The sequence below is a fragment of the Mus musculus genome, chromosome 3 (assembly GCF_000001635.26).
Source record: "Mus musculus strain C57BL/6J chromosome 3, GRCm38.p6 C57BL/6J".
Lineage (NCBI taxonomy): Eukaryota > Metazoa > Chordata > Mammalia > Rodentia > Muridae > Mus > Mus musculus.
In genome coordinates, this window is record NC_000069.6 from 105,354,760 (window position 1) to 105,375,461 (window position 20,702).

At 45.4% G+C, this 20,702-nt stretch overlaps 1 long non-coding RNA gene across 2 annotated transcripts; it reads left to right on the top strand.

Moving 5' to 3' along the window:
* The first annotated feature begins 292 nt into the window (after nucleotides 1-292).
* On the top strand, nucleotides 293-13,586 carry Gm34837. Of its 2 annotated transcripts, XR_375940.1 has the most exons (5): nucleotides 293-380; nucleotides 894-941; nucleotides 9,361-9,426; nucleotides 11,097-11,250; nucleotides 12,195-13,586. It is a non-coding gene; the product is annotated as a predicted gene, 34837 (long non-coding RNA). The 2 variants fall into 2 exon arrangements; XR_867546.1 differs by lacking the exon at nucleotides 293-380 and having other exon boundaries at nucleotides 842-941.
* The last annotated feature ends 7,116 nt before the right edge of the window (nucleotides 13,587-20,702 follow it).

Here is a 20,702-nt window from a genome sequence, read left to right on the forward strand (position 1 = left end):
TGTAGTTAAGTAAGGGCCTCGTTCCTAATGCATTTTTAATTTATTCTGTTTTGTAAAATAAAACTTCAAATGGCTTCTTGTACCATCACATTTGCAGGCAGCTCCCCAGCCTGTCCCCAGTCACCGAGCTCTGCTGAGCTGCAAGGGGGTCCCTGCAGACTTGTGGTTCAAATGTTCCTCCACCTTTGCTTCCAAGTCACTCTGCCCTGTGTGGCTCTTTACAGAAACAGAGGCCATTTATGCTAGTGGAGGCAGTCTCACTGCCTCTGGTCTGGTCCTGGAGTGGGAGGGAAGGGTTTCATCAAGCAAGGGATTCACGCTCCTAATATCTGAGAGATGCTGAAGGAGCAGGAGAGGCAGCGTGGCTTCTGGAAAAGCAGGTACACTCACCCCTCCAGTGTTCCCCTCAGCCGCTGAAGAAAGTTCTGGGTTTAAAATTATTATCACACAAATGACACTTGTGGCTTGAAAAGGGTGAATGCACCGATCAAACACAAGGAATAAGTTGAGTTCACGAAGTCCAGGCTCAGGTGAGGCAGTAGAGGGGCAAGGTTGCCCTCTAAGAGTGCTTTTCAAAGTAAAGTTTGAATGAAGCCCAAGGCCTTCCCTGGCCCCTGCAGCACACTGGGACTTGGGATGATGTGAGATGATGCTTTTGTCTCCCCTTCTTCCCTATCTAGTTTCCTTCTACCCATCTGCCCTCTTGATCCTTCAGATCTCTGCTCACATCCCCTACACAGAGAGTTCTTCCCCAGTCACTGGGCAGAGTCCTCCTCCACCCCCAGTATAAGAAGATACTAACTAGCCTTATCCTGCATCTGTTTCCTAGACAATGAGTTTACTGTGAGAACTACTGCTTACATCTCCACTTGTTTCTTTTTGCTGCCCTTCAGTGGACTGTCGACTCTGCAGGCAAACGTCTTCTGAAAATCATCCTGTAGGTGAGTGTCCAGCATATGTAAATGCCCCATTAGCAACTGTTGAGTGCATCAGTGAGCGTCTACGTTGGGGCCCATCTCTCACACAACAATTAACTGCTGGCAATTTGTGGGTGAGAGGAAATAGATCAGGATCAGCTTGAGAAGGTTTCCTAGAGTAAACCCCGTTAAATAGAGTCATAGATTCTCTAAATTCACAAACGCCTCCAAGATTAGCCAGCCTACTCTCCTATATTAGAAATAATTAAGAAGCCCAGAGAGAGAAACTGATTTTTTCCCCAAAAGACACAAAGCCTATTAGCTAAACATTCCTTAGAGTCTGTATCTCCTTCAGTCCACCAGGCAAGGTGCCACTGGGGGCTGGGGGCTAAATCTTTGATACCATGTGGGGTACTCTCAGAGATCTGTATGTCCTCTGGTCCTGAGAAGCCTGGGCCAGGCCAACAGTTGAGAAAGCTTATCACATGAGGGCAAGTGAGGGGCTGAGTCCTCACTGATGCTAGCAGAGACACAGGCAGAGCATTCTCATCCCCCAGCTCCTGTTGCCCACACCACCCAACAACCTCTACGCCTGGTGCCAGCCACAAGGAACCTGTCTTCTAGATATGATTTCTAAGTCTCTGGGAAGAACCCCTGATATTGATTTTTCCCAGGAAACCCAAAGGTCCTCTAATAGAACATGAAGCTGCCCCAACCACTGAGAGAGTGAGGATTTTTTTTTTAAGGTGGAGACAAACGTTGGATAAATGACTAACCATAGGATCCTGCAGGGTTCCTAGGTGAGCATGCCTGTTGTTAGGACAGGAAGAAACTTCTCTCCCTACAACCTCAGACCATGACAGCTCCCTGGCACTTCCTTTTCCACCTCTTTGCAGCATCTACTGCTCTCTTCCAGTGCCACTTATGGGCACACAGGAGACATCTGGCTGCCCCAGAGGAGCCACTTCCCTGCAAAGAGCCTCCTAGAGGGCAGGGAACTCAGAGGAAGAAATGCATGCATAGTTAAGTACTGACACTGGTGTTGGTTACATCCTCCTAGGTCTTCAGCCACAAAGGACACAGGGGACTCTAGACAGGAAGTCCTAGGCCTGGACTAGCAAAAGTGATAGCGACAGTACACAGACGGAGCCAGTCAGTCTCTGCTCTCGCAGGCACCATGTTGGGTCTGCCTCTTTGATCAAACGGATCATGCATACGAAACTAGTTGGGGACAAGCCTGGGAACTTCATTACAGACTGCCTAAAAGGAGGAGGCTTCCCCTAGGACAGCAGCTCTCAACTGCTTTCACAGGGGTCACCTCAGACCATCCAAAAACACAGATATCTACACTATGATTCATAACAGTAGCAAAACAGAGTTACGAAGTAGCAGAGTTATGAAGTAGTTGGAGGGGTCATCACGACATGAGGAATATAACGGGTATCAGCATTAGGAAGACTGAGAATCACTGCACTAGAAGGTCTCTCAGGATCACCCTAGGGTGCAGGCCTCAAAGAATCTATTTGTGGGTCACAAGGAAGAACACCCACAAGAAAATGCTAGGAGCCAAATGGCCTTACCACCCCTGGTTTGTTGCTGTCACGGTGATCTATGAGGTCAGCCCAGGGCCCAGCATCTTGCCTCCTGCTCTGGAAAGATGCATAGTAATTGGTCAGATTACCAGGTCTAACTTAATTGCTGGTTTTAATCTTCATTACGAGGGAGATCGTGGGCAGCCTCTCTGAGTACCTTTACTCCACAGCCGGGTATAAATATTGGTCACAAATGGGACCTGGAGGCTTTCTCTTCCTTCATGACCATCTAGAATTTCTCCAGGGGAAATGCAAGAATCATCTCACCTTTTCCAAGGAAGTCTTTCCTCTCTCTCTTCATCTGCCTCTCCCTCCCCTACCTCTGGTATTTTTCAGCTTGGCTCACACTTTATTTTCAAGATACCAATGCCAACAGTCAGTTTTCTATTTCCATGGCAACTTGCTGCATACAAGTTTGTTGATAAAATAACTTACAAGTGCCTGATGTTGCTGGGATCTGGGCTGGGAATTGGCTTCACTAGCAGGGAGCCGAGAGAACAGACTCAGGAGGCTAGGCTGTGGCCTCGATGGTTTTGCAAGAAGTGTAAAACCACACATTTGAGAAAACAAAAAGGTTATAGTGGAGACAACTGCAGAGGGTAAGAAAGTATGCTGTGTGTCAGTGAATAAGGGGTGGCCCTGGGGACAGTGGCAAGGGGGAGGAGCAAGAGAAGACAGGCGGCTTGGTGCAATCAAGAGGAAGATTTTGGATGAGCCCAGCCCAAGTTGGGAAGCAACTATGGGCACTCACGTTGGGTGAATCTGTCTGTAAGTCAGCTTGCCCACTTATCTGCCTGTGAGGAGCCTCTCGTGTCACTCAGCAGTTAGCCAAGGCTCTCCCAGAGAGGCTGGGAGAGGGGTCTTAGGATCACAAGAAACAAGTTTGCCTGTTGGCCTCCTTTTTATGTGAGAGAACAAAGGCCTGTAGAGAAGTGATTTGTATTCACAGAACTTCAGCATGACCAAGATGGAGCCTGGCTTTCTAAACTTTAAATTTAATATTCTTTTATTTAATGAAGCTAGTCACCCATTTTTTTTCTACCCACCTATGCATTCATCCATCCACCCACCCACCTATTGTCCATTATCCCTTTCCTGAGCTTAAAGAATTTGAGCCTAATATTCTCTCTCTGGTTTAGTTATTATTACTTTTGGGTGGTGGTGGTGGTGGTGGTGGTGATTGTGGTGTGTGTGTGTGTGTGTGTATGTGTGTGTGTGTGTGTGTGTGTATCCATAGACACATATGGAGACCAGAGGTTAGTATCCAATGTCTTCCTCTATCACCCTCTACCCATTGAAGCCCATTGCTTTGGCTAGTCTGGCTAGATAGTGAACTCCAAGGATGTAGCTGCCTCCTCAAACCCAGCTCCGAGGTTACAGATATATGCCACGCTGCCGAACTTTTATGTGGGTGCCAGGCATTTGACATGTAACATACCAAGCACCTTACTGACTGAGTCATGTGGCCTTTTATCTACTATGGGCCCAGGGCACCTCCCAAAGGTGGCCTTAACACCAACTGATAAACAGATACACAGAACATGGTAAGCATATAATGGAATGTTAGGGAGGCATATTAAGGGATAAGATGTGAATGCACGCTGTAGTGTAGATGGATCTTGAAAACGGGCTAAGTGAAAGAAGTGGACACACACCCACACAAGATCACACACTTTATAATTTCATTCTATATAAACTGTCCAAATAGGCAAACCCAGAGACAGAAAATAGACCAATGGGTCCCCAGGGGTGTCAGGAAGGAGGAGAAAGATACTGTTCAGTGGAAACAGGTTTATTCTGGAACTAATAGAAGATGTTTTGAGACTTGACATAGATAGTGCTACACAACATTCATACTTTAAGAAACAGGATTTTCAATTTCTTTTAGAACCTGGACTAGGCTGGAGTAATCCCACCATGCACTGGTCCTCAACCAAGAGGTTCTATGGTGATTGCCTTAAGACTCTATGCTGATACAGGGCAGATTCCCCACAGAAAGGCTACACTGCATCCCAGAGGGCCTGTTCCTGAAACCTTAACTTGTGGGGCCTATGGCTCCAGGTCCCCTGAGAGCAGCCCTGGTGACTCTTCCCTACGGCAGCTCATAGCCTCCTCCACAGCTTCCGTAGGTACAAGGCTACAGTGATCTATGTGAGGAGTTGCTACTGGCCTTGCATTTCAATCAGAAATCAGAATGTTAAAACTCTCGACTGCTTTGGTTGCTGTCACTATTATTAATAGATTTCTATCCCTTCTGCATTCAATTATTATCACTGTCACCAGCACGTGGCAGGGACAGTTTCGACATGCCTGTTAAAAATGTCAAGTTTATTAGACACTCACTCAAAGCTTAGTTAATTCTGTTGTTTGGTTCTCTACTCCCCCCACCCAACGCTTGTCTTATTTATTTAATTTTTGGTGATGTGCTTGTGGCTAGCCTAAACATATGGGCTAATTTTACTCCCTTGGAGTTAAAATACTTAAATGAATTCTACAGAGATTCATAGCTGGAAGAGTGTGCGAGGGGCAGGGCTCCCCTGAAGTTGGAAGAGAGGGGGTGTCTGCTGGCTCTACCAGGCTGCCATCTGCTGGGCCTGCCCCTGGGGAAAACACTTCTCTTTGCTTAATCAATATAAACTGCAGGGCTCCTGGCTTTAGGACTTTGGTTTCCATTTTCCTTTTGTTTGGGGAGGAATTGTTTCTCTCTGACAAATGGTGTCCTCGGGAATGTTCCTATGTGTGTTATTATGTCCTCCAGAGAGGCTCTGTGCTGACACTCACTTTGCATGGAAGCTTTCTCACTGTCCCTGGCTTTCTGGTAGATGTTTGCCTGTTTGTTCATTTAAAATCCCACTAAGAGTAAAGAGACTAAAAGGATGTATCCATTCTGCTTGGACTCAAGTGCCAGCGCATGCATTTAACACTTCCAGAGGACCAGTTAACCGACACAGCCAGGACAAGGCTCCGGTTGTCAGATGTCACATGGGCAGTTGAATTATTAGCCAGGTTTGGTGAAGGGGAGCAATGCTAGCTTTAAATTCTGCTCTGCCTGCCGTAGGGGCCACGGGACACTCAGAGCATTGGTGTGAGATCGTGAATTCCCAATGCCAGCTCCATGACAGCTTTGAAATCATTCATTAGAGGATAGGTTTCTCCTGTAAATCAGTTTTTCAGAGGGGAGAGGGGAGTTAATACAATGTTCTTGTTGCTGATGTTGGAAGCAGAAGATAATTCATTGTTAACCTTTTTGCCTTTTCCAAGTTATGAGACTACAAACTTGACTCTAATTACTAAGTTAGCTGCACTGTTTTTACTTATTTTTTTCTATTTGATTGGGTGTTTATATCGACTGGATAGGAGAAAAAGAAGGTTAGAGGGGAGAAGGGGTATAGACATCTGTCTTAGTCAGGTTTTCTATTCCTGCACAAACCTCATGACCAAGAAGCAAGTTGGGGAGGAAAGGGTTTATTCAGCTTACAATTCCATACTGCTGTTTATCACCAAGGAAGTCAGGACTGGAACTCAAACAGGTCAGGATGCAGAAGCTGATGCAGAGGCCATGGAGGGATGTTCTTTACTGGCTTGCTTCCCCTGGCTTGCTCAGCCTGCTCTCTTATAGAACCAAGATTACCAGCCCAGAGATGGTCCTACCCACAAGGGGCCTTTCCCCCTTGATCACTAATTGAGAAAATGCCTTACAGTTGGATCTCATGGAGGCATTTCCTCAACTGAAGCTCCTTTTTCTGTGATAACTCCAGCTGTGTCAAGTTGACACAAAACTAGCCAGTACAACATCTTTAGATTATTTCTTGCTGATTAGAGGTCTTGCTATATAGGGGCATTGGGTTCCTAGGGGCAAGTCCAATCTTCATATCAGAATATCCAGCAATCCAGCTATAGCAAACCAGCAATCTAGCAAATGCAACAGCAAGGACCAGAATCAGCAAGGACCAGCAGCTGCCACAGGGACCACAGGCCCTCTCAGTGCTCTCCCATTTATACCGTCCCCTCCAGAGTCCCTAGAATTAAACTATCTGAAGCTGGCAAAAATCACACCCCTGTGAGAGCATGAGACAATCACAATTGTTGGCTGTGGACAAACAGAAGTAGCCCCATATCCCACATAACATAACATAACATAACATAACATAACATAACATAACTGGGTTTTATTAAAAATTAAAACTCTACAGCACCCCACAGATTTTTGACACATGGCACTTTTGTTACCAATCAGTTCTAAATTTTAATTTTCATTATTGATTTTTTTCTACCCATAAGTTATTAAGCTGTGTTTTCATTTTGTTACCACCCTACTTCAGATTTATCTATTCTTTGTCACTGTTTCCTTTTTGCTATTCATTTCCAAATGAATTGTATAATTCCCGAATAGTACAGTGGCATATGAGACTTGCTTGTGGTTCAGCAGCTAGTCGGCGGTTTTTGTAACTCTCCACTGGTTCTTGGGAAGAGCATCCTCCCATTCAGTGGGTTTGTGTCTGTTATGTAAATCTGAAAGCTGTATTGCTCGGTTGTATCTGGTTATTCTCTTTTCCAGATCTATTAATTACTCAAAAGAATGTGTCAAAATCTCATATTTGATTATAGATTTGTCAATATATAGCAACTCCATCACGTTTTGCTCTGTGGATTTTAAGACTTATTAAAAGCATAGAAATTTAGAATTATTGAATCTTTCTGGAAATATGCCTAATATGCCTTATTATTGCCTAATAGTCCTTATATTACTTACTCTTTTGCTATATACAGTATTTGACTTAATATACTTACTCTAGCCTTGCTGGCTTTTAATTGTTCTTTCCTGGTGTTATCTTTTTTTCTCATGTTTTCAAGCATTTACCTCCAATTTTTGGCCTCACTTTATTAAAACAATTTGGTTAGATTAAAGTAAAATTTAGCCTAATTTTTTTTTACTGTGACTGCTGATGTTTTTATGTTAATTTTTGCCATTTTATCTTATGCTATTTTTTGTCCTGCCTCTTCTATTTTCTGTTGTTTTCTGCTTCCTTGATGATGTCACTGGAGTTGATGGACTTCTCTTCTTTCAGTCATTTGAAAACTGATTTATATGTTTGTTCTTTAGTGGTTTACCTAGGTGTTCTAACGTACACAGTACAATGGTGTCCCTCTTTCCAGTCTAGTACTTTGAGTTACAGCCATTTGTAAGTCACAATTTAGATGCGACTATAGTTGCTTTGTTCTATTTTTCTTTTCCTCTACATTTCTAGCATATTATCCCATCATTCCTTCTTTCTTTAGACTTTCCTTTGGAGGTTTTTCCTCTTCTGTTTAATGTGCACTTATTCTTTAGCATCTCTTCGTGACAGTTTCTTATCCGGAAGTGTGTTCTGCTCAGCCTCAGCCTCAAAAGATGATTTCAGTGGGAATGAAAGTCAAGTCATTCTCCTGGTACACTGAACGTATAATTCAACTATTTGGCTTCCACGATTGCTGCTGAAAAGACAGTCACTAGCCTAATTACCACTCCTTGAATATAATGTCTTTTCTTTCTAGTATTTAAAAAATAGAGTGTATTTGTTATGCCAGTGGGCATAAGTCATACCATGATTTTTCTGCAAAGTGAATACTTATGTAATTTCACCTGGTTCCTTTAAAATAAATAGTAAGCAGTGAAGGTGGCTCCTTCAGTCGCCATACACCCCTTCAAAGCCAAATCCGATTTTGTTCTTTGTCTTCACAGGAGAGTTTTGACATTTCTTCTGTGGGGTGGGGTTTTGTTGCTGTTTGTTTCGTTTTTGTTTTTGTTTTGCTTTGTTGTTTGTTTAGTCTTTTGTGCTTTGTGGATTTGCAATGCTCTTTCTGGGTGAGGATTTCAGTTCGCATACCTTGTCCAGCACTGCATTCAGCCCCAGGCACTGGGCTGGCTGGCCAGGCACAGTTGGGAGGAACTCCCACTCAGAAAGTCTTTCGCTGCTGTTTCTTCTTGTTTTCTCCTCCTGTGAACTTTTCTTACTACACCTTACATTTCCTCCTGTGTTCTAGAATGTTTATCTAATTTCCTGGGTCATATTCTGAATTTTTCTTTCAAATCAGATCCCTCCTTCAACCCTTTTGCCCCCGCCCCTGCCCCCCGCCTGTCTACCTGATGGTTGAATCATCAGCTCTGTTTCCCACTGTGGTTCTATTTATTTAGTAATTTTATAGTCTTTTTTTTTCCTCTGCTCATTATTGCAAAGCTTTTTGTTATATGTGGAAGCGTCTAAATACTCATATTCTATTTCTGAAATGTTTGGCGTTCTGATTCTACTATCTTTTATTTCTGCTGAATTTCACTTATGACAATTTGTACCCTTATATGTTCTGAAACTTCTAATGATAATTTCATCTTCTTTGAATTTTCATCTGAAGAAATCAGTACAGGCCTCAGGAGAAACTATATATTTGTTTTCCCAGAGAAAATTTGTATTGGTATCTGCCAGGTGTTTGGAAGTTATAACAACCCGAGGCCATGCACAATTAAACCGTTTGTCTGCTGATTCAGACCGCAGTCGCAGTGAACGGTTATGAATCTCAGTGAAAAACATTGCCCTCTTTCCAAAATCAAGTTGAGGCTTACCAGTTTCCTATCGTCCCCTTCTTTATAATGGGTTTGCTTTTCATACAATTGCTCTTCTAGATTTTCTAGGCAAGGTTAAAGAAGCAGTTCAGAATCTTATACACGCCACGCTTAGTCCCTCCCTCTCTTTCAAACATCTTTTAAACATCTCACATCCGTGCGGTACATTTGTTACAACTAAGGACCACTGTAGATAGATTAATATTATCCAATGCCTATGATTTACTATGATTTTTTTTTTTTTTTTTTTTAGTTTTTACATGTCCTTTTCCTGTCTCAGGCCCCCATCTAGGCTACTGGATGCACCTTCTGCTTGTAGGTATGTATATATGCTTGCCATTGGTATTGCTCATAGTACTGCATGTAGAACCCAGGGGCTATACCAGGCAAGCACTCTACCACTGAGCCACACCTCAGTCCTACCTTCATCATTTGCAATGTTATTGTTGAGGCAGTCCACAGACTGTCCCTTTATTGGGATTTGCCTTACATTTTCCTCACAAGTACACTGGGATGGAGCCTATTCATTCCCCCAGAGTGAGGGCACAGAGAGCCTTGTTTTCAATCTAGTCTTTCACTGAGCTACAGCTCCTTAGTTTTCTTAGCTTTATTAATGTGTAGCATTAACTTCCTCTTTGTGAGTGAACTTAGATTTTGAAGCTTCAAGGTCTTAGAGTTTTGAAGACCTGCCAAGGGTCAAGGCTGGCTGAGGCTCTCACTTCCCACCCAGGGCCCTGGCTTTCACATTGTACTTGGAAGTTAGGACCCTCACTTTCTTCCTTATTCAGCAATTCACATGGGAAGGTGTTCTTATATAATCCAATCAACTTTCTATTTGTTTTCTTGGGGACGGTTATTCAGGAGACGATCTTGCAGAAAAGAGAGCTTTTGGAAGGGTTCCGGCCTCACTCAAAACCGCAGCCCATGCTTCACAGTGCTTACTCCCTGAATGTGTGTGGAGTCCTCATTAGGCACTCAGGGAACACAGGCTCTGCTGTCTTTGTGCCTTTAGATTGCAGAGACTAGCAGGGAAACAGTGTGTACTGGAACGGCTCAGCAGGGAGGCTGGAGGACAGTATGGCTGCTGCCTGAGAGTGAGGCAGAGAATGCCAAGTGGAAACTCCAGAGCAGGAGGCAGAGATCAAGATGGGGATGCCTGTAGGTCACAGTAGAAATGTCCCATTTCATCCTAAGAGCACCAGGGAGGTGGTGGTGGGGGCACTGAAAATCTTTTCTGAATCAGAAGTGTAGAGGTAATTCATGGAGGTTTTCAAAGGTTCTCTTGAAGCGTTAGCAAGATGTATGTTGAAATTTCAGTTGAAAGACACATAAGCAGGCTGTTGCCAAGGTTTGGGTAGTGAGTGAGGATGGGAAGCAGTGGATTCTGGGAAATATGAAGGAGTCCAAATGGACAGGAGAGGGTGATAGTTTGGACGTGGGAAATGTGGGGTAGAGTTGGATGGTGCCTGTCTCTGGACAGAACAACTGAAGGGAGAGTAAATGCTGTCTGAGGATACAACCTGGGGGTGGGGGTGGGGTGGGGGGGGAAGGACACAAGGCCGAAGTGGAAAGGACATGGGCTAAGCTTATAATATTCCCATTTTAAGACATCTCTGAGGTGCACCAAACATACTGGTGTTATGAAGGCTGAAGTCCAGAGTTCAAAGATGAGAGCTTAACTGGGGACCTGCAAGTTTCCTAAGACAGAGAGGGAGATGAGGAATATGCTCCTATGGGTGAGAAACGGGCATGGAAGAGAACAGGTCACTCCCCACCTGACAGGGGGCATCACATGACTCCTGGGGTCCCACCAATGCCAGAAAAGTTGTTTTAGGGCCTGGACTGTATTAATACATGCCACTGTATGACTTACAAAGCCCTTTCTGGGATATGCTATTATTGGAAGCTGGCCTTTCCCTGCCTGCACAGTGTCATTTCCTACCTGTCACTCTGCTGTATTTACAGTACATCCCTCTTGTTTCTCCAAAGCACCACACTCAAAGATGACCTTAGAACCTGTGCCTTCTGGCATCAAGTCCACAGCAAAGGACAGGACTTTCTCAGGTAGAGTCATGAAACCCGAATCCAAGGCCGAACCTTGTGGTCTCTCTCCAGCACCACAGAGCACCTTTTCAGTAGCAAGGTGAGTGCCAGTTGCTGAGTTTAGACATCCGGTTCTCCCAGGGAACTCCTGAAAACTCTCTGGGAGTAGCTAGGTGGGTACCCGACATTGCTAATGCCTAAGCAAGTTAGAGACCCTGGCTGAGCCTAGAAAGGAAGAGTGCATATCCTCAGACAGTGGGGATGGGGAAGAGGAGGGTGGAGGGTTCACAGGTCAGGTATGCAGGACTCACCAACTTTCCTTTGATTTCTTCACAATTGCATATTTCACCTAGTGTTCTCCCTTTGTCTTCTATGTGGAATCAAGGAACCATTTAGATGATTATTTAATCATCAAGATCAGCTGAAATAGTTTGTTGTGTTATCTCTCCCATGGGCAGATGCATTTCGGAGCGTGAAGTGTCTAGGGTAAATACTAGCCATTCATACTGGAAGAGTATTTGGGACACGAGAGGGTACAGAAAAGCCATCAGAGTTTCCTGAGAGCTCTCTGGCTTGAAGATATTTCCAGTGCCTGGCCCTTCACTAAACACTCAGCACAATAACTGACTCCGGGAGGTGGGGGGCAGCAGGGAGCATGATTCTTAGAGGAGGAAGTGAGATGGACAAACACAAAGTGAGATGGCCTACCATACAAAATCTCCCTGCAGGGTCTCTGTGGATTCCATATCTGCTGGTGTTGTTCTTCATTTTAAATTTGTGAAACCTGGAGAAAACTTGTCTAGCTTATAAACCATGCCCTGCTTTCCTTTTCTTTCAGCTTTGCACTGTAATTAATTGTCTTGTGGGTCCTTGGATGAGAATGACATTCAGGTCCATTTAAACTAATGAATTGTTGTTTGCAAGTGATACAGTTGCCTCTGGTTTAATGAGTGGCTCCTAATAGACTCTTACAATGGACATTTGATTCTTCAGCAGGGGAGGCAATGCTGACAGCCTTCCCTTTCTGTTTTGTTGTGTTTCTAGAGTCTTCCAGGCCCTGTGCCGAAGCTCACGAAGCTGCTGACCGTGTGGCAATGGACAACCCTTTGAAAGTCTGCCCTTCAGCTGGCGCTTTGTACTCTGGGCTGGAGGACCCGGACAGCACACCCCACCCTCACCTGAAGCACGCAGAGGTACAGAGGGGGATGTCTTGCTTGTGCTTCTAAACATGGAAATTCCACCAAGAACTTAAGGACAAGAACCTATTACTTGATGAAATCAGGCCACTCTACAGAGTTGCATACAAACCTGATTGTGTTCAGAGAGAAAGGAGATAGGCAGCTTCTGTCAAATTGGATTTAAAATGTATTAAAGGCTCTGAATGTTTGAGGGAACCCTAGGGTGATGCTGAGTGGGAATCTTACAGAGAGAAAAAAATGCATGCTTGAAAATTCTGCTTCGTTCACACATCCATTCACTTCATCATAAAGCAAACCCATTGTGTGCTCAGCAGTGCTTCAGTGCTGAGTGATATGAAGACAAGTAATAGGCAAGACTCTGCTTGTGTGTGTGTGTGTGTGTGTGTGTGTGTGTGTGTGTAGCTGGGTATCCAACTCAAAGCCTTCTGCATGACAAGTGGAATTTTCTCCATTCCAGGCACAGAGATAAAGAGACAGCCCCCTGCTGTGCTTTTTGAAGGTAGGGAATGTGCTGAGAAGTAGACAAGACCCCTCCTGGAGTACCTGCAATTAGATCAGGCATCTGTGTGCATGAGAACATACAAGGGCCACCCTGCCCCAATATGGCAATAATAGTTTCCTCACCTTTCCAGGTCGGTTGCTGAGACCTACCTGAGCTGTGTCCCTCTTGCTCAGTTGGCATTCCTCCCTCCCTGACCCTTCATAGTAACAATAGCAGGAGAGGTTCACAGGGAAGGCTCTGGTGGAAGAGTTGGGGGACCACTTTGGTATTATGGGATGGACAGTTATTCCAAGCACACAGAGCAGGAAAAGCTAGCCTCCTCTCACTCCCCAGAAGTGGCAAGCCTTTCCTGTCCTCATCTTCTTCTTCTGCCTTTCTTCCTGCTGCCTCCAACGTGTGGCTTCAGGAAAACCAAGTATCTCTGAGGCCAATTGTCCACAGCCATGGAGAAAGCATGTAAAGTGGCATTTTCTCTGAATTACAGCTGGTGCAGGAGAAACGGCTGCTTTACATATGTCAGCTTCACGATGCCTGGGGAAGTGGCTGTGCTGAGCTGTAACAACAGCGCTCCATGCCACCAGGCAGCAAATGGATTTTGGTTCTGCTTTAATTTCTAGCAAACGGCCATGCCTACACCACATCCATCAGCAGGAGCCGATTCCACTGTTGAATTAACAGCCTTGTTTAATGGCCGCCTCGCTGCTCATCACACCTCTGTTTGATTAAATTGTTATATAAAGAGAAATGTTTTGGCAACAACTATCTGCTGGGAATTTCAATCATGTCCTGGGACCACTGTTGCTGAATCATGGTTCTTTTCTTTTCGAAAAATGAAAATTTTTATTGCCACTGGTAGGGCAGACTCAGGGGGAGGTATAGGGAGAAAGAGTAGAAATGGGAATAGCAACAATGGACAGGAGGCTCCAGATCTAGAGGGCTGTGTTCATTTGAATGGAATGTCCCCCATAAGCTGTGGATTTGAATACTTGGTCTCCAGTTGGTATCACTGTTCAGGTAGGTTTTGAAGATGTGACCTTGCTGGAGGAAGGCTGTCTTTGAGGTTTCAAAAGCCATGAACTATTCCTACCTTGCTCTCTGTTTCCCCCATTGTGTTTTGAGATGTGAGCTCTCAGCTGATCCTGCTGCCATTTCAGCTGCCTGCTGCCCCAATTCCCTGCCATGATAAACTTTTATCTGTCTGGATCTGTAAGCCCAAACAACTCTTTTCTTCCATAAGTTGCCTTGGTTATGGTGTTACTGCAATAGAAAAGTCACACACTGAGCTACAAGTGAGAGAGCCTACCATGTCTCCCGACCTTGTTCCTGTGTCTTTAAGGGAAGGCCTCCTCTCTTCTTGGAAGAGAGAAAGACCAGAGCCATTAGCCACATGCTCTCTCTACCTCAGCCAAGGATCTTTAGGATATCCAGAAGGAACAGGATGCCAAGAGCAAAGGAAGGTAGTGCTGTTTGCTTATGGAGTTTGAAGACCTCTGGAAGCATGTATTGATTGCCTCTCCAGGTCATCTTCTAGGTACTTTCTGTGTCTTAAACCACACAATTCAGTAAGAAGCCAGTGAGGACGCCATTGTTTTAGACAAATGCAAAGGGGACAGAAGAGAGAAGAGAAACAGGTAGACCAGTTCATATGAGTAAGAGAGTGACTGAAGCAGGATTTGCCCCAGGGTCTGGCTCCAGAGTTTTTCTCAGAACCTCTACCTGACAGCATCAAGTTTATGAGGCAGCAAACCCTTCCCAGCAGCTGCCCACTCCACTGTGAGCTAAATACGTTACAAAGTATTGGAACTGGAAGATAATTAGATGTGGGTCTTGCCTCAAAGGAAATTGTGATATAATTGGGGCAGCAGAAACACCTGCAAAGGGGCTCAAAAGCAATGAAAAAGGACCACAAACAAACTGACAAAACATTATATATATATATCCTTTGATCCCAGGAAGCAGAGAGCTATCATCCTCTCTACCTCTGGCCTTAATGACTATGCAGAACAAGCTTGTGGTTAGAACTAGAGGGTTGGGATGGATGGATCTACAGTGACCATCAGAATGGATGTACAACTATTTCAAGGTAGCTTTCTAGAAATGGTTAATTTGCCAAACCCTGAAGACAGGGCATATTTGAATGGGAAGCCGAGGAAGGGAAGGCAGTCTTTCCAGGAGCCAAGGGAAAGTAGCTGTAATTCAGGTGCCCTGAGGTGATCCCTGTGCCTGGTAGAGGCTCCATGGTGACAAGGCTGCGGAAGGGACGTCAACAAACTGCTCATTGGCATTGGCTGTGATAGGACATCAAGTTGATGCCTGCAAATGTGGACTAGAAGCCGATCGGCTCTTTGACTCAGTGTGAATAGCTCTGCCTTCAGAATGGGGAGAGGAAGAAATGAATAAACCTTCCAAGAAACCAATTAACCCACAGACAGTTTATACTGTTGTCCTAATACAGACAGAACAGGATAACGGACACACAGTTCAGAGACAGCTCATCAGGATACAAAGTAGACCAGGTTAATCAGTTTTCTCTAGTAGATAATGAAGCTGTTTCATTTTATTATGGTTTATATCATGTGGCATTCCCAAGGCCCTGTGAGTACATGGATGGCATCTTGCCAGAGAGAGGGGGGGAGAGAGAGAGAGAGAGAGAGAGAGAGAGAGAGAGAGAGAGAGAGCGCTGGAAGCAAGGAGTCTTGCCCCCACACCTTGTATTCATTACAGTCCATAGTAAAACATGTGTCACGGGAGAGGGGAAGTGGTGGGCTTTCACTGTCTTCACAGGGCAAAGAGAACCTCAGGCTAAATCACAGTTTATAGCTGTGCATACCAATCAGCAGAGAAGATGAAGATTTGCTTTGTCATTAAGTCATAACCTTTCTGCACACGCACACAGTGTCTCCTCGGCTGCCCTGACTCAAACGCCAGAGCCATTGTGGATTCAGGGAGCTTGCAAATGGGCTTGATTGTCCTCCAGGAGCGACTGCTGAGGTCCAGAGCTTGGGGCCATACCACTGTCTCCCTTTCTCTGGCTCTTGTGCTGCACTAGCTTCATTGATCCACTCTCTGCTCTATCTACTACTGTGTGTCTCAAGAAGCCCTCCTGGACTTTCCAGGCCCCTCGTAGCCTGCTACCTGGTGCCTATCAACATCTTGGATCTGAACCTCAGTTTCTTCCTTATCCATCAAAGTCACAGTTTGTTATAAGAGGACCGTTGGAGAAAGCATATGGAACTTTGTAGAAAACACATATGAGTACACAGGAAAGATCGAAAAACTGATATAATGACCGTGGTCACTAGATCTTACAGATTCCCTGTTCTAGGCTAGTTGCCTAACTGTTCTTCCAAAAGTTTACCTTTCTCGTTTGTTCTTACCTAGCCACATTCCTTTATGAGTCCTTGTCAGCTCAAGTTCAAAGTCCCTAGTCTGAAATACAGAAGCGGATGCTCACAGAAATCCATTGGACGGAACACAGGGTCCCCAATGGAGGACCTGGAGAAAGGACCCAAGGACCTGAAGAGATTTGCAACCCCATAGGAGGAACAACAATATGAACTAACCAGTACCCCCAGAGCTCCCTGGGACTAAACCACCAATCAAAGAAAACACATGGTGGGACTCATGGCTCCAGCTGTATATGTAGCAGAGGATGGCCTAGTCAGTCATCAATGGCAGGAGAGGCCCTTGGTCCCTGTGAAGGGTCTATGCCCCAGTGTAGGGGAATGCCAGGGCCAGGAAGCGATAGTGGGTAGGTTGGTGAGTAGGGGGAGGTAGAAGGGGATAGGGGATTTTTGGAGGGGAAACTAGGATAACATTTGAAATGTAAATAAAAAAATCTAATTTAAAAAAAAGTCCCCAGTCTGGTACTCAAAGCCCCCTTCTAAAGTTCTCCAGCTCATCCCCTCTTGTAAATTGGGTCTGAAATGGTCCCCAAAGGTTCTTGCGCTGAAAACCTGCTTCCAATGTAGCAGCATTCAAAGATGAGGCTTTGGGGGAAGGAGTCTGGATCTGAAGGACTCCGACATCGTCAGTGGATTGCTCTATTGATAGATCCATAATCTGATGGACTATTCCAAGGTGATGGAGACTTAAGAGGAAGGACGTAGTTGAAAAAGAAAATGGGTCCTTAGGGCCATGCTCTGAGGACTACATCGTGTCCCTGGGAAGCTAAAGCTTCCTTCTCTCTCTCCCTTTGCTTCCTGGATACCATGAATGAGCACTGTCTTGGGTCTCACGTTGTCATCACTGTGATAACCTGCTTTACTCCAGGTCCTAGGCAACAGTGCCAGCAAACTGTGGGCTTTTGAAACCCCTGGTTTCCTTTCCTTTCTTCTTTTCTTTTTTACCCACAGCAATAAAAAACTGACTAACATCTCTGATGCACTTATCAGTCCAGCCATTTTACCAGAATCTTCTATGCCAGCATATTCTTACATCATAAAAGATGGAAGTCACCATGTAGGCACTCAATCTCTATTGATAATGATGACAAGAATAGAAAACGTTTGACTTTGCACTTTACAGAAACATCTTAAAATGTGTGACCTACCTGAAAGACAGGTTCAAGTTGACATTGAACACCTATGAGTCTATTCTCACAGGACATACTCAAGGATGCTGGGCTTTGGGTTAAGCCTGTAAGGAAGATATTTGGGGGTCAGTGTCCCTTCCCTGTATTGTACATCATTTCCCATGCAAGAAATCATCTACGAGTCCCATGGGTTTGGCTCACCCTGCTTGCTCACACAAAACACAGATGCCAAGACACACACGGTTGCACAAAGGGTCCAAGTGCACACAGTTAATGTAGCATAAATTACTCCATGGAGATATGTAGATTTTGTGTGGCCTGTTCTATCAGGCAGGATTACAGCTCCTTAAAGCTTGGAATCTATTCCCCTTCACAGGCCACTGGACAGCTTGCAATGAAACACACGGCTGCCTTTTGTTTGCCTTGGTGCCTTGGCTCTTATCCCCAGTGTGGCCATTCGAGCTGTGTTCCTTTCATCTCAGACCCCTCCCCTTGCCCTCTTTTCTAGTCTCTTCCCCCCAGGTCTCTGGCTTCTTCATTCTGTTACCACCAGTAATCACGGTCAGGAAGGATCAGGGTCAGGCACGCTCCTAGCCTTTCTATCTCCACCTGGCAGTACTAGCTCAGTAACAAGAATTGCCCAGTGGCTGCCGCATGGGACAGCTGTACTCTTGGCAATGCATAGAGAAGGTGCCAGAATGAATTGCAGCAGGCTGGACCTAAGATGACTGGTCTCCACTTAGTCCTTGACTTGCCATTGGGAGGCACAGGGTCCTTAAGGCTGCAGCTCAGTAGTTATGCCATGGTAGATCCAAGGCAGCGCCTTGGAACCAGCCTGGCATAATGTCTTTTACCTGAAACACAGTCAAGATAACTGATCCTGGGCAAGAGGGTGCCTTCCCCAATGCCAGATAGATTGGCAGATAGAGGTGACCTTAGGCTCACTTCTCTGAGTGCTTATAAAGTTAAGAGTGTCATTTCTCAACGCCGCTATTAGGAAATTCGTATGAAAAATTAATATCTGAACCCAGTGAACACACAGAAGTGTTTGCTCTTGCCTCCCACCCTCCTCACCTTGCCCCTACCTCCCACCCTTTCACCTGACCCCTACCTCCCATCCTCCTTGCTTTGCCCCTGCCCTGGGATGGTCGTTGGGAGGATCAAACGAGCATCCTCTAAACTGCAAAGTATATGCAAGTGATCATTGTCGGTTTATTAGCACAGCAGCTTGTGCATTTACTGTGAAAGCCCAGAGAACCATAAACCAGGGTTTTCTCAAAAGATCATGAACTATTAGATCTAGGGACTAAGGAATGCAGGCAAATGCCAGCGTGCTTAGGTAACATGAATGAGATGCCCAGTATAAACAAACAGGCCACAATTGGGTCCAGTGCAACAAGCAGTATATGAGCTAAAGAAAACTGATCTAGAACATGCATAACACTGCAGAGCTATAGAAACAGTAGCCTCAAGGCTTTTTCTGAGGGGTGATGATGTAGCTGAGTGGTCAAACACTTTACTACCATGCACGAGGCCCTGGGTTTGATCCCCAGTACCACAAGAAGAAGAAATATGTTCCCCGAGAACACAGGGCCATGCAAGGAAAGATTTCTGCAGAAGGATGAGGATTTTCTGTGGAGACTTTCTTCAGTTCTCCTGACAATAGGAACGGGCTTGTTCCTTGTTGCTAAGGAGTTCTGGGTATTGTGGGATGTTCAGCAGAATCCCTCATTTCTACTCAATAAAACCCACCAGCCCTACCCACCCCAGGTGCTAGCATTCAAAAGACAAGCCTTTATGAGGCTCACAGTCACCCACACTGAGAACCACTGCCTTAATCCCCCAGGAGACAGAGGAAAGAGGTCAGAAGAGGATGCCTCTGGATGCAGACCATCTCTGGATGCAGAGATAGTGCTTTAGCAGCCATTAGCAGGCAAAATGCTTTTAAATAAGCAAATTTTAATTTAGACCTAAATCTCCATTATTGCCTGAGGCTGTAGGAAAATTGGTGACCATTTAAAATTATTAATTGGAGCCTGCTGCAAATCAGTGGAGGGTGAAAAGCAGAAAGGGTCTGGATGATGAACAGAGGGGGAGGGGAGAGGGCAGGAAACAACTGGTCCAAACTGACTGAGGTGGGACCTCCTTACTGGGAGCAGGGAGTCCTTCCAGGAAACCAGGCAGCCATGTCACAGGGGTGGGGTGGGGTGAGGGTGGGGTGGGGTGGTGGCCAATCTAATAACATGAAAGAAATTGAGTTTCTTGGGTTTGGAAGCAAACCCCAGCTGCCAGGAGCTCAAACTCCAGTTCAGTTCTGTGGGGGAAACATGGCATGTCAGCAGAAGCAAGCTCCCCAGAGAGCAAGGGATGAGTTCCAACTCCAGCAGGTGTTTTCCTAAAGCACAGAACAGCTTGGTGCTGTGCTTTTCAAACCCTATTTTGGTGGATGAATCAATTCCTCCCTCATTAGACTGAATGAAAGGTACTGATGTGGGTTGAAGGTCTGCATGCCTTCCAGGTAAGCTCTGGTGGTGGGCTTTAGAGCTTGAAGACGTGGAGGAAGCCAGTGAAGATTTGTGAGAAAGAGACGGTGATGGGGGTAGGTTGGCAAGGAGCTTTTTGGGCAACAGAGGGGCTGCATCTGAGGAAGAAGAGCCTGGGGAGGGTCCTCTGGCAAAATGGTGAGGACTGAGAAGAGTCCAGAGTGGAGAGGCAGGACTCTGGGGGATGTGGTCTCAAGCTTGCTGTGTGCCAAGCAGTGGATCTCTAATAAAGCAGTTTCTCTTTTGAAGAGTTTTTGCTGTGGACACTTGGGGTCAAGAGAAGACAGCTTAATTGGCCAAGTTAGAACAACACATTTCCTTCACTCCCCCTCTCTCCTTGGCCCTGGCTTCTGGCCACTGAATGTTTGGAGAGGGAGGGAATGGAGACCAGTGTGTACCCTGTGTTCTGGGACTCAGTAGAGGGAGACAGAAGCCCACCTTCCATCCCACAGGCAGAGTGGTGACAATAGCAACTGAATCAGAGCAAAGTAGTGACACCTTCAAGGCTCTCAAACCAGGGAGCTACAGGCTTTCAGGGTGGCTGGCATAGTCAATGTTGCTTGTTTTAAGAAAGCCATGGCTGTAAGTGCAAAGTTAGTGAGGATTATCAGTGGGTGTAGCTTGGGCCAGACTGAGGACCCCGAGGCTTTTTTGAGACGTGTCAGAAAGAGGATCACTGCTGTGAATCTTACCACCCATCCACCCCAGCCTCTCTGACCTTATTTTCCTTTGACAAGGCACGCATGGTCTTCAATAATGCAGGTTCCACCTAAC